The 14,019-nt window shown below is 32.5% G+C and overlaps 2 long non-coding RNA genes across 2 annotated transcripts; one reads left to right on the forward strand and one right to left on the reverse strand.

The window, feature by feature from the left end:
- Positions 1-854: 854 nt before the first annotated feature.
- On the forward strand, positions 855-11,759 carry LOC139510466 (uncharacterized). The gene is made up of 3 exons (XR_011661885.1): positions 855-925; positions 11,219-11,301; positions 11,647-11,759. It is a non-coding gene; the product is annotated as an uncharacterized lncRNA (long non-coding RNA).
- On the reverse strand, positions 2,880-4,412 carry LOC139511324 (uncharacterized). The gene is made up of 2 exons (XR_011661998.1): positions 4,279-4,412; positions 2,880-3,054 (listed from the first exon to the last, which is right to left on the reverse strand). It is a non-coding gene; the product is annotated as an uncharacterized lncRNA (long non-coding RNA).
- Positions 11,760-14,019: the final 2,260 nt, after the last annotated feature.

Consider the following 14,019-nt stretch of genomic DNA (forward strand, 5'->3'; position numbering starts at 1 on the left):
CTCATCAACATGTTTAACCCCGCCGCAATTTTGCGCCTGTCCCAAGTCAGGAGCCTCTGGCCTTTGTTAGTCTTGTATGATTTTATATTTTAGTTTCTTGTGTATAATTCGGAGTTTAGTATGACGTCCATTATCACTGTACTATTATGCATATTTTAGGGGCCAGCTGAAGGACACCTACGGGTGCGGGAATTCTCGCTACATTGAAGACCCATTGGTTGCCTTCGGCTGTTGTTTGCTCTATGGTCGGGTGGTTGTCGCTTTGACATATTCACCATTTCCTTTCTCAATTTTATTCTATCTAAGTTTGGTAGAAATCCAAGTTAGTTTAAGAAAGTTATTATAATTTCGAAATCTATAACCCCAGAGTAAATTTTGTGGAAGCCGCCGACGACGACGACGGAACGTAGGATCGCTATGTCTCGCTTTTGAGAATAAAATTCGCTGAATTTACAAAATCATGTATCAACTACTAACATATCAATCAATACACATCCAACAACCAATTGATTTAGATTAAAATCGTCATAACAGTCAGAAAAAAACATGACCTTGTGCAATGCCAAACTATAGGTATCAAAAGATTGTAGTATGGTGAAACTGCATATGTGTTATATAAAGTCTTACAGTCTAAATATTGACAAAGGCAAGCTGTGCACACCAAAAACTTGTACTCAAGACTAAAACGAATGTCAGTGTACCGCATATTAACAAGACAGATAACAATATTCATATGTATCTTTCTGATGGTATTCGACATTCGGTGACACACTTTGGACTTTCTTCGCGATATAAATGTTTATATATTTATATATTATATCATTCTATATATACTTAACCTTTACATGTACTAAAAGTAACCATCATTTGACAAGATAAGCTCAGACTATGGACACGATCATGGACATGGCTTTGTTAATTATAGGTATGTTGTAACTTCTTCTGTGACTATTGGGTATATTATTACATGTATTACAAATAGGTTAATTATACATTTGGTTTACTGTTAATATATTGTATTCCAATTGACCTTAGTCTCCATACATGTTTTTTTTTCTTCGGAACTTTTCCTCTATGCTATGGTCTCAATATACAGGCAGCCAAATGTGTCATTTAAACATACAAGCAAACAAACATACATCCATTCAAATAGAAAAATATGACTATATCGATCTTGTTTTTGGAATGTCACCCTCTCGGCTAGACCAATCAAAAATCGGCAGTTTAAACGACAATGAATTGAATCTACATCAAGTTATTTTATAGACAATGCTTAAAGTTCTAATTTACTATACAACGAAGCGTGGAACGACTCAAACTTATTTATTTTACAATTGTTGGAAAAATAAAGGCAACAGTAGTATATCGCTGTTCAAAACTCATCAATCCAGGGACAAAAAACAAAATCGGGGTAACAAACTAAAACCGAGGGAAACGCATTAAATATAAGAGGAGAACAACGACATAACACCGAAACGTAACACACACAGAAACGGACCAAGCATCGTTCATATTTTTACTTTAAAACCTATAAATCATTGTGGGTTATGCTTATTGTTGATATTAAACGCATTCGTTCACCATCGATGGGTTTCAACAGCTGATGTACATTTCATCATGTTCATTGTGATGTATATTTCTCAGCCAGATATGAGGCCTTTGAAAGGGGTATTTACCCAAAATTTAAATAAAATAAATAACAATAACAAAATAACAACAATTGAAAATATTTTTTTTCTTGATAGCAGAGCTTTTTCCCCGTTTCGGGCCTAATCCTTGTATCGTTTATATGTCAAGTCAATGCACTACTATTGTCTACCCAGCAGGCACACAACGTTGATTTAACATTGAATCAATGTTTATTTTCTATGTTGAATCAATGTTGAATTATTATTAGATTTTGCAAATTTGTATCAACGTTGAAATCCTATGTTGAATCAACGTTGATGTTCAACATTGAATCTATATAGAATAAAAGTTGCTTCAACATTGTTTCAACCAATAGCTTAATTTGAATTCAGATTGAATTCAGGGTGAATACAATACTAGTATTCAACACGGAATCAAAATTGGTTAGTGATTGTGTTCAACTGTGTTTCCACCTAAACTAATATGTTTCATTCATCCTGTATTTTCTTTGTCTTGCAGTCCATAATTTTATACTGTAGCAATGTTCAAGCTATTGTCTTCTCTAGGCGCTTAATATGCAAAACGCCATAGCAACATTCTGCCTCAGGAAACCTAATCCAATAACTGCTCCATTAGACCCAAGTTTGAAAAATAATCTCAAAACAAAATTGATTATCTTTAAATAAAGTCATTGTCTGGTTATATTTGACATGGTGTGTTCTTTAGTTCATTGTTGAAGACTGTATGGTAACGCAAAGATATATAAATAATGTTCTTTGGTTGATGGTTGTCTTGTTAACAATAGGTACAACAATAAAAAGTGTTTGGGTGCACAAAACTTTTAATACAATGTAGATGCCATTGACTGCCAATTACTTGTAAAATATCAGTAATTTTCAACAATAAAACTGAGTGACCACATTCGTGTGATGAGAGCATGGCTTGACAATGATGATGATAACAACCAATCAACTGAATTACAAATATGGGTGTTGAGGGATATCCTACGAACCATAATTTAACCACCAAGATTTTTTTAACATTTAACAACATGCTTACAACAACACAAATTATCATCCAAGAGAATTATTGATTTCGAAAGCGCACAACCCTTAATACACAAATTTTGCTCAATGTCTATTTGAAATATCTGAGTGGTCAAAATATAAAACAAAGTTTGCTGTTCGGACACTTCCTATCCTATGTATTCTAATGTCCAACCACTGATTATAGAGAAATATTCAATACGATAAAATTAAAATAAATTTATTTATTAATACTGAAACTTTTTATTTATTAATAGTGAAACTTCAACTTCTTTTTTCTCACACCTTGTCTTTTTGGAGCCCGTTTTAGAAAGTTTATTGTTTTTTCAGACACTTGAATTGCTGTTCCGTGATTCCATCTAGGTCTTCATGATGACATCTACAAAATCAAAAGTTATAACATTGTAAAGTTGTATTCTGTTCAACACATTTAACTATTTTAACTTCATAATGATATTACTTTAAAGTATAAATAAAAAGCATAAGAACCGGTGAAAACTAAAGTAAATAACAGTTGTCCTTTGAAGTCTCAACTACATTTCCTTTTAAATAGACTAGAAGGACTTAGGTATAATCTGCAAAAAAATCCTAACTACTACATTTTAATTTGAACAAATTGAAGGTTTATCCACTTATGTCTTTTTCTGTATTACTTGTGCTGCGGCATGGATATCTGACTAATTGACATATTCGAGGATGGTAAAGGGGGTTCTTAACACGGAAACATGTGAAATAAAAATTAAAAAAACCCACTGCACTGAAAATAAAAATTTGGATAAAGGAAGCACGAAAAATTAAATCATGAATATTATTAAGGAAAAAAGTACTAGAAGTTAATACTCAGTCGTTATTGGAGATCACACAGTCATGATAATGGACACGAAGACCCTGCAGTCACCTTTTCACTTACGCTTGTTGCATCCGAATCGTGGAAAAGATAACTTGATCGCAATTAATATCCTGGGAACACATAATTTAAAACAATCTCCCGACTGGACTTCGAATTTAGTCCTGGTTTACTTTTTTTTTTATCTTGAATGTTGGACTAGCACGAGAAATCAAAGAGTACCCAGACGAAACACGGAAAATAAATAAGAGGAAACAAAAATAATCCATGTTGAAACCAATTACGAGAAATAAAACGCTAAAACACGTGAAAAAAAAGGCCGTAAATGCAAATAACTTTTTACCACCCTCATATACCCTTTATGTTTAATTACCTTGTCCAAACTATACCTCAATTTTGACAGTAAAATCAAAGGTTCAACTTGGTGAGTCATATATAGCTTCTGACCTTTCCATCCCAAAGTTGTAAACAAGCCCCCCTTTTTATGCGATTAAAATTTCTTTTCACTTTTGAGTCAATCATATGATTTCAAATAGTCAATGATACAAATTCATGAGACGTTGCAAGATATCTTGGGAATGGTAACATGCTATCCTGATCCTGATCCTAAGGTCAATCCATAGATTGTCCTAAACATCCCCCTTTTTCACGTGTAAAATTTCAACTTTTCAGTACTGTACAGTTTCATAACAACATGATATGTTCACATTTCTAAAATACGATAACGTAATCACAACAATTAATATAAATACTTACGATAAAAATGTAAAAGCTGTATAGAGGAAAGATATTGATAAAAACTCTGCACAAATCACTTGTGGTCTCGTTGGCGGATATTCAAACTTGGCAACAAAAACAACTGCGCATGCGCATACCTGAAGTCTTAAAATAGAAATGTTACAATACCGCGAAAATTTAAATCGTTATTTAAATAGATCTATCCGTTGTTTATATTTCAAGTTGTCAACCATTGTTTATGTACTGGTGTATACGTCCTTCTCTTGGAATTAATAAAAAGAATAGAAAAAAAAGAAATGAAAACAAGATATTTGACACCAGAAGTCAAGGGAAAAGGTGGAGGGATCTTTTAAGGGGAAGCAGTTGTTCACAAATATTTAATTTTATATTTACTGTATGTTCCTGTATACACGCTGGTTCTTTTATTATGTTTTGGGGTGGGGTGAAATTTTTGAATTTTCTATTATTTCAATATTTGGGGTGCGAAGTTCATGATTAATTAGTAATGCTTATATATACACTGCGATTGTTTTATGTGTTATTCTATAATCACCACAACAATTACTGATAAATCTACTAAATATTTTATTTAATGTGAATATCGTTTTCAATTTAAAAATAATTGTGATGTGTCAAATACTTCTTTTTTGACAATTCTGGTATCCACAACTACTGGGTTTTATATATTGCTTAGCCAACGTTGATTCGGTGTTGGTATTTCAACACAATGTCAATTCAACATTGAAACAATGTACTAATTTCAACGTTGCATTGTCAACGTTGAATCAATGTTGAATATTTGTTGATCAATGTATAACCTAAAATCAACAAAGATTCAACGTTGATTCAACAAAGTGTGCCTGCAGGGTATTTACTTCACTTGTGATGATTTTTCAAATACCCGTTACGCTGTCAAGTACATGACTACATAGAAAATACTTTATACTAAAACTCATCTGTTAAAGAAAATGATGATAGGACATTCATTATAATAAATCAAATATCACATGGCTGAGAGGGTGATAGAGCAGATCGGTATCCCTCGAAAAAACATTGTCAACCTTGGCTTCGCCGCGGTTGACAATGTTTTCTCGGGACCCAATCTGCTCTATCACCCTCTCAGCTATGTGTTATTTATATCTTATCACATATTTGTTACGGATACGGATAAATTTTTAAGATTTACCTGTTATGTTTCATTAAATTGTTATAATTGAACTTTTTTCCCCTCTTTTCTGCAACACTTAAATATGTGATAAATAGCTTAAAGATTATAACATGTTTTTCCATATTTGCCCTGGTATCATCCCTCGACCCATATCGGCCCTCGGCTAAAGCCTCGAGGCCGATATGGGAGTCTCGGGATGATACCAGGGCTAATATAGAAAAGGGCATGTTATAATCTATACATATTGATTTCATCCAAGAATGGTCGCATATATATATCATGTGGATTCAGTTTAGGTTGTCATGAATGACACTAATTTGTATCTAAATTGGTATTAATTATAACCAGTATATAAATCAGAGATAAACGTCGTAATATAACTAAACATCAGTAAGTAAAATATATTGGGATGCTAGAATATATAAAGAATAAAGAAATAATAATGAGTAAGATAAAATAAAATGTAGAGAAAAGTAACAGACAAATTAAAGAATATAGAAATAAATAACACCCCCAATCCGGACCCTCATTGTATACACGAGAATCTGGATGGAAACACAGAATATATAGAATAATAGATAAGGACAGTAGGAAGTGATGCATTAATAAAAAAAGATAGAAAAACATAATTACTGTTTGAGAATAAAGACATGAAACACCCCTGGCTTTTGAAACAGTAACGGATTGGTATGTACTCATATTGGTAATAAATGCTAAAAGTTTACATGCGGACAACTGCAGTTCTCCTCTGCACTTATGTAGAAAGGAACTAAACGGAATAAAATGAATTAAAACTTAAGATAACCAAATGTTGCTGCATTCGCTCCTTTCCATTTACTTCTTTAGACTGATTTGTAAACAACAGATGATTCAGTAATAGAAGAAAAGATAACGTCCAGTGACAAATATCATGTGCATATGAGAACGACAACACGTTATATGTATCCTGTGTTGTATTAGAAAGACACTTTCGGACGGATTTGAGAACGTGCTACTTTGAACAGACACAAAAATTAAGGCTGAAGAAAACGTTAATAATAGATTCATGCATATTCCAGCAGGCAATCCATATCCATATATTGAAGTGACACACCCCTTAATAAAATGCAAAGGAAGTCAAAATAAAAATGTTCTCACTAGAAGGATACTGTTGCAGCGTATTGTCATTTTTTTTTACTCAAGAGCATCTCATTCTTAACTTTTTCAAAGGGAAAATATAAAGGTAGCACAACTATTGTCGTGGCTAAATAACTCTTAACTGACACAATTTCAATTGTCCAACCAATAAACAGATTTTATTCCCATAATGTTCACTAAAACTTGGTATTACTCACGTTATATTACAATTATGAAATATTTACTAATTTCAATTTATATTTTAGAACCAAAGTACGATTTTGTGTCCTTTAAATGATATCTAAAATTGTTTTTTCGCCTTTCATTACAAAAATTGCTATGCGTATAAGCATAAATACTACATACTTGCGCGACGCCTTTTAGTTTTACTGAAAACTGCGCAGACTATGAAATGCTTTTACAGTTGGAAAATATTCTATGATATATATCATTTTGTCAGACACTTTTCTTTTTTTTGATTTGATTCTTATAATGTACCTAAAATCTGTATATTAAATAGATTTTAATATTAAAATTGTGCGTTTTACTCTTAACAGACGTATAACCAACCCGATTAACAGACCAACCGCCGATATAGCCGCATACTCAATATAGATTAACCGACCTATCTCTCGGTTAGCCGAGTGTCGGCCGTGAAGACGCATCGGTGACACTCAGATCAAAATAGTTATTAAACCAAACAAGTACAAAGTTGAAGAGCAGTAAGGACACAAAGTTTACCTTTTTCAGATATGCCCAACACCGATTTGGTAAAATATACGCATCAATAATTGTCCTGTTGTGGTTCCAGAATTGAACAGGCTCTTTAATGTAATTGAAATTTAATTGCTTTTCCTCGTTTGTATTTCAATATAAGCTGGTTAACCACAAATGGGTTTTAGATAGATACGCAATGCAGATAATAGACAAATTCAACGGCCGAATAACTATTATCGACATATTAATCAAAGGAAAAATATAAAATATGTTTGAACTGCAATTTGCAGTTGAATGATACTAAATGTTGGTAATAATGTTATCGATATAGACCTAATACAATTCACACACTTCTTGAATACATTCAATTCAATTCTTTACTTACCAACTGTTTACAACATATAGGTATAATTTATATATTCTCAATAAAGATTACAAAAACAGAAGATAATAACAAAGTAGACAAAAGTAGTAATACATAATTCAATGTTCCTTTTTGTAAATATATTGGGGTGTAAAAGCGTTGACCCCACTACATACAAAATAAGTATGTAAAACAAGTTTGTTAAACCCGTACTTTTAAATACATTCATTTGCTAGAATCATGAAAACACGATTTATTTCAAGTTTTTCTTTTATTTATCCGTACTTTATTGTGGAATCTCTTGTCATCATGAATGTTACATTTCATTTTGTAATGAATATTTAATTCAGAATGACGAGAGATTGCTGTTGGCCGATTAAAATAGCTTTTTATAATGAAACATAAATGTAGTATAATTATATACATATGAAAATTAAAAAAAACCATATAAATAAAATAGCAAATATCAAATAAGTGTAACACATGTAGTATAAAAGAGGGACGAAAGATACCAAAGGGACAGTCAAACTCATAAATCTAAAACAAACTGACAACGCCATGGCTAAAAATGAAAAAGACAAACAGAAAAACAATAGTACACATGACACAACATAGAAAACTAAAGAATAAACAACACGAACCCCACCAAAAACTAGGGGTGATCTCAGGTGCTCCGGAAGGGTAAGCAGATCCTGCTCCACATGTGGCACCCGTCGTGTTGCTTATGTGATAACAAATCCGGTAAATAGTCTAATTCGGTAGGTCACATTCAGGAAAGGGAAGGGGATTGTAGTTACGACGTAAGGAACATATCCGATATCATTTGTGATACGGTTATTCCATAACGGTCAACCAACTCGTGATGGCGTCCGTAAAATTTACGAAGGGATGATTTCAACTTCACCATTTGGAACTCTTGGTTTAATAGCTTCCTTGTGAGCAGCAACCCTCTTTCAAGAAAATCATGATAGGAAATGCAAGCACGGGAATATCGTATCAATTGGGAGATATATACCCCGTATGCAGGTGCTGCTGGAATGTTGCTACTTAGAAATGGAAAGTTCACAATTGGAAAGCTGAAATCATCTCTTTTGTCGTAAAGTTTTGTTTTCAACCGACCCTCATTGTCAATTTTTAGATGTAAGTCAAGATATGAGGCCGACTTAACTGTATCTGTAGTATCCTTTATCTCTAGCTCGATTGGATAGATGCGTTCCACATAGTCACCAAATTTTGAATTATTTAGTGAAAGAACATCAACTATATAGCGAAACGTAGAGTTAAAGGATAGTGCTAACTTCTTATCTTTCTTCCTAAGAAGTTCCTGCATGAAGTCAGCCTCATAATAATAAAGAAACAAGTCGGCAAGTAGAGGGGCACATTTTGTTCCCATTGGAATGCCGACAGTCTGTTGAAAAACATGTTGTCAATCAAGAAATCAAGCATCTTGATAATATCAGTTTCAGAGATTTTTTTGTTGGAATCAGAGTGATCCTTTACAAAGTAGGATTTATCCCTCCCTAAGACAAGATACTTGTATCTACGTTGGCCATTCTTTTTTACGAAGCAAAGCAATACCAACTCTTTCAATTTGTCTTTTAGTTTGGAATGTGGAATACTAGTGTACAGAGTAGAAAAGTCAAATGTTTTAATACTGTTACAAGATGAAAGAGAGTTAGATTGTATGTACTCTAAAAGATCTTTGGAATTTTTAAGTATCCACATCTGATTCACGCCCCCTCTAGAATAGGCAGTTTCACAATAACTTTGAAGCCCGTCTTTGATAGTATAAATTTACAATAAAAAGAACCCAGTCATTTCTGAGTTTCAGTGCTCAAAATATATATTTTCCTGAGCATAACCATGATTAAAAATTATAAAACAAATTGAACAGGTGGCATACGTCAATAATAAGGTTTTGTCAACGAATGTCAGCAGGAAAGTTGAAGTCGTACAAGCCCCACTTAAAAGGTTGAATCTTGGTACTTTGTAATTATTTTCGATCGAAATGTTCGGAAGTTTGAAAGTAAGCATGAACACACTAAACTATTTCAAGGATTGTTAGACCGGCGTGTACCAATCGTACAGAGAAAATTGACAAAGTTGGTATACGTTAGTTGAAATCCAGAGGAACGCTAATCAATCATTAAACGCTCGTTGCATAAGTTTGAAGTACGTCGAAATACAAAGGTATATGCTTTGTGAACGCTACAAGCAGCATACAAATTTTCATCCAGCTCAATGAACGTATACCTATACGCTACACGCACGGTATGCATATGCTACAAGCGCCTTTAGCGCGGTACAGATAAGTTTCAGACCCGTTTAGGGCACGTTGTATACGCTTCGAGATCGTTCGACTTGAACGTAAACGTATGCGGTATGTTTGTAACAAACACCCCATAATAGAACGTCCAAGATACGACCGGGACGCGTCTCAAATACGTTCAAGAAACTTCTTTCCTTCGTAACATGCATTCCATCTACGTAAGACAAACGCCAGGCATACACAATCATACGTTTCTTGAACGCCCGATAAACACATAGGTACGCTTTTTGTACGTCCCATACACGCTCAAAGCTCGTTGTGCACACGTTACAGATATGATTTACAGGTTGAATGCATCCAAAATACGAGTGTATTGGTAGCGTACATGAATTTGTAACACGCCCAACGTACGTCGGAGCTATATGCTGATGTTTGACGCCGGTATAATAATTGGTCTAAATTCAAATCGATCATTTTTTTAATAATATGCAAAAAGGAGTAAATATTAAAAAAAATAAAATTCAATGATAGAATTTTACGATAAAATACGAGAATATAACACTCATAATGTGCTTTCAGAAAATAGATAGAAACATTGGGATATTTTCTTAACAAAAAGAGGTAAATTCAAAACACATTCCTTTTTCAAAGTAACATTATCTGAAATTTGGAAACTAAAATCAACCAACAAAACATATTTTGTTGTAGTTGGAAACAGTCGTAAACGTAAACGTATGATGAAGCACTATCTTTTTGTCAATTGAAAAGTTTTGCGATGAAGTAGTTCTTTTCTAGAAATTTACCACTTTCATGAAAGATTTAGACTGATAGTGTTCTGCTGATAAAGAACTTAAGTGTTTCTGTTGTTCTGTTGTTTGCCGTTTATATTTGATGTGTATGTCTCGGTTTGAGTTTGTAAGTCAGAATTTGTTTCTCTCATTCGACTTTTGAACACCGGCTTAATACTGTAGCCTTTATTTAGACCCCAAAAGTAACAAAAGACACCAGATCTACCTTACTTATTGATAGCTATTTTCGGAGTGGTATTTAAAAGAAAACAAATACAATGAAAAGGAAGAGACAATGTCGTTACAGAAAACCGACAAATTGGGCATCATTTGGTATTCAATACTTAATTCTTCAAAATAAAACAGGAGTTTTCGAGTACTCTTCAACATTCCTATTTCAACATTTGACTGTACACTGAAAGACGTTTCCAATTGAATATATGTTCATTTGTTTTGCACTTTCGACATATTATTTGACCTTGTCCGTATGTTAGAGGCATACACATCAAACTATATGTGAATGAAATGTTTTATAGGCATTGCTTGTTTCCTGCCAAATGTGATCTTTATTCAAGCAACAGTAACCACTTGTGGGACACGTCATTGTGCAGCTCACATGGTAAGTTATTATTGATTAAAAGTTCATTGGACTTAATTAGTTGATTTCTTAACTTTGTTGTTGTTGGTATGCGGGATAACTGCAGCCTTGTAAGTACGAACCATGTTAAAGGCAAATGATATTAACTTAACCATATGACAGTTGTCATGGTGAGGTGAACTATAGTTGTTATATACATTTCATCTTTAACATCGGAATTATTTTCTTTTCAAATTTATTTTTTCATCGTGGTATTTGCAAATGTTGAATGAATTATTTTTCACAATAATTTGTATTTTTTTGTTAGGATGTTTTTCATACTTAAACATGTACTTGCCTTATAATTTAAACACACGTTTATTTCAGTACTGTGAACTATTGGTAAACAGTGGTGGTTTACAAGGACAATGTCAGGTATACAATTATTCATACATGATAAAAAATCTTAATATATTACTTTGCGACTGTCATACGAGTGAAATGTTAAGCTACCTATTAAAATAACAGGTAACAAAAAATACAGGGCTTGTAATAACTATCATAATGAGACAACTATCCAAAAAAGACCAAAATGACACAGAACTTTTTTTTTTTTTTTTTTTTTTTTTTTTTTAATATTAAACATATTTTATTAACAATCACCTGTTACATCAACCCTCAGTTGCCCAGGGAAGCAACTAAGGGGGCCCCAATTTTTACAGTCTCATTTGTCGGGGAAAACCAAATGAGAAAAAAACTCCCACTATAAATTATTAACATCAACCTTTATAAATATTATCTATCCTTGTACAAATGTACATGTACCTGCAATCAATATCGATCTATATATCTATACATCTCACCATATATAATTATTTGAATAAAGTTTGTTTTTTATCTTCATTTATTTCTCACAAAGGCTACCTGTATTTATTAAACAGTTTCAATTTTATCGTACATCAAGTCTTTTGTTATGTTAATTTCGATTACATTAAATTTCTGGTCGAGTGATCATTTACCACGTGCGATTTGTTAAAGGGATGTGTAGTTCATTCATAAAAAAAAATGGATTAATGATTTTGATTCCCAATAAGGATTAATATCAAAGATATGGTGAGTAAATATTTGTTTATAATATGAACCTGTTGATACAACATGTCTTGTTACAATTAGATGATATACATGAATATATACACAACAGAAATTACATGTAGGGAGTTGCGAGCAGTGTACATATTATTATTCAATCAGTATCAAAGAGGTCATTGAACTGACCTGACCATGCAAAATATATATTTATATACAAAAAATGTCACACATAGTAGAATAGGCTTCGATTTTCGTATTCGGTTTAAAATATTTGAGCAGAAATTGCATTTCATGTTTTATCATATTTAAAATCACCAATTTACTTATCCCTTTCTTTTGATATTTTGCGATATTTCTAGTTTTCCAGATAACCCATTTCGTGATTAAAAGAACCGTATCTAAAATTTGGGTATAAGATGCATCTGCATTAATGACCCCAAAAATTATACTTGTTTCCGATTTTTGTAATTTTTGGATATTTAATTTTGAACAAAATTCCCTTATTTTCTCAAAAATTTCCCGCCAAACGTCTTCCACCAGTTTACAATAAATAAAAAGATGAAATAGTGATTCTTTTTCATTGCAAAAGTGACACTTCCCGTTTGAGCGATTCATTTTTTGTAACTTTTCTTCAGTGTAAATTATATTATGTAGTAACTTCCATTGAAATTGTTTAATTTTCCTGTTAGCTAAATTCTTATTCAAAGTTTCCCAAATGTAATCCCATGGTAGTTCATTCCCAAAATATAAATTCCACTTCAACTGACTATTTGGAGCTGTTTTATTCTCATAAAAGTATCTAATATCTTTAAGGCATAATTTTTTGGCATCAACGACAACTCCATTTTTTATAAATTGACAAGAATTTATTATTCTTATAGGTCCATCAGAATGACTATGTATACTAGAGTCTGTTTTTAAAACGTCAATTTGTTGAGGTGTTAACGAAGATTTAATGCGGCTATATTGTGCAATCCAATTCCTTTTATCTTTAAGACTGTTAAAAATATCAAGGGATGTTTTAAAGGATTTATTGTTTAAGTCCCATATATCTTTAATTTTTTTTATTCCACTGGAGGCAACATTTGCATAATATAATGCATGTCCCTTGAACTTCAATTTACAATTGCCGAAAATATTTTCTTCTAAAAGGTCCTCTTTCGTGACCGATTTTTGGATTTTCTGTAAGTCAGTCCAGGAAATTAAAAGTTCTTTATAATATTTGGACATTTGTATTTGCTTAAAACATGTAGTGTCCGAACAAGAACATATAAAAAAGTCTGTATCATATTTTTCGTCTAGTGACGTTAACCAGTATTTTCCTATTGCATTCCATTTTTGTGTTTTTGAGTTGACAATACTGTACATACTTTTCACTTGTTTTGATTTAATAAAGTCCCTTAAGTTTATCATTCCTATCCCCCCTTTTTCTTTCGGTAAACAGCACACTGTTCTAGCGACTTGGTTTGTTTTCCCATCCCATATAAAGGACCATATAATATTATTTATTTGTTTTTCGTATATATCCGGGATACCTCTCATTTCAATTTCGTATCCAATGACGGACAGTACAAAGGATTTAATAATTAAGACTTTTCCCGTAAATGTGAGATCTCTTGATTTCCAAACTTCCATACAGCTTTTTATTTTATTTATTTTTTCTAACCAAAT

This window comes from Mytilus edulis, chromosome 2, assembly GCF_963676685.1.
Source record: "Mytilus edulis chromosome 2, xbMytEdul2.2, whole genome shotgun sequence".
Classification (NCBI taxonomy): domain Eukaryota; kingdom Metazoa; phylum Mollusca; class Bivalvia; order Mytilida; family Mytilidae; genus Mytilus; species Mytilus edulis.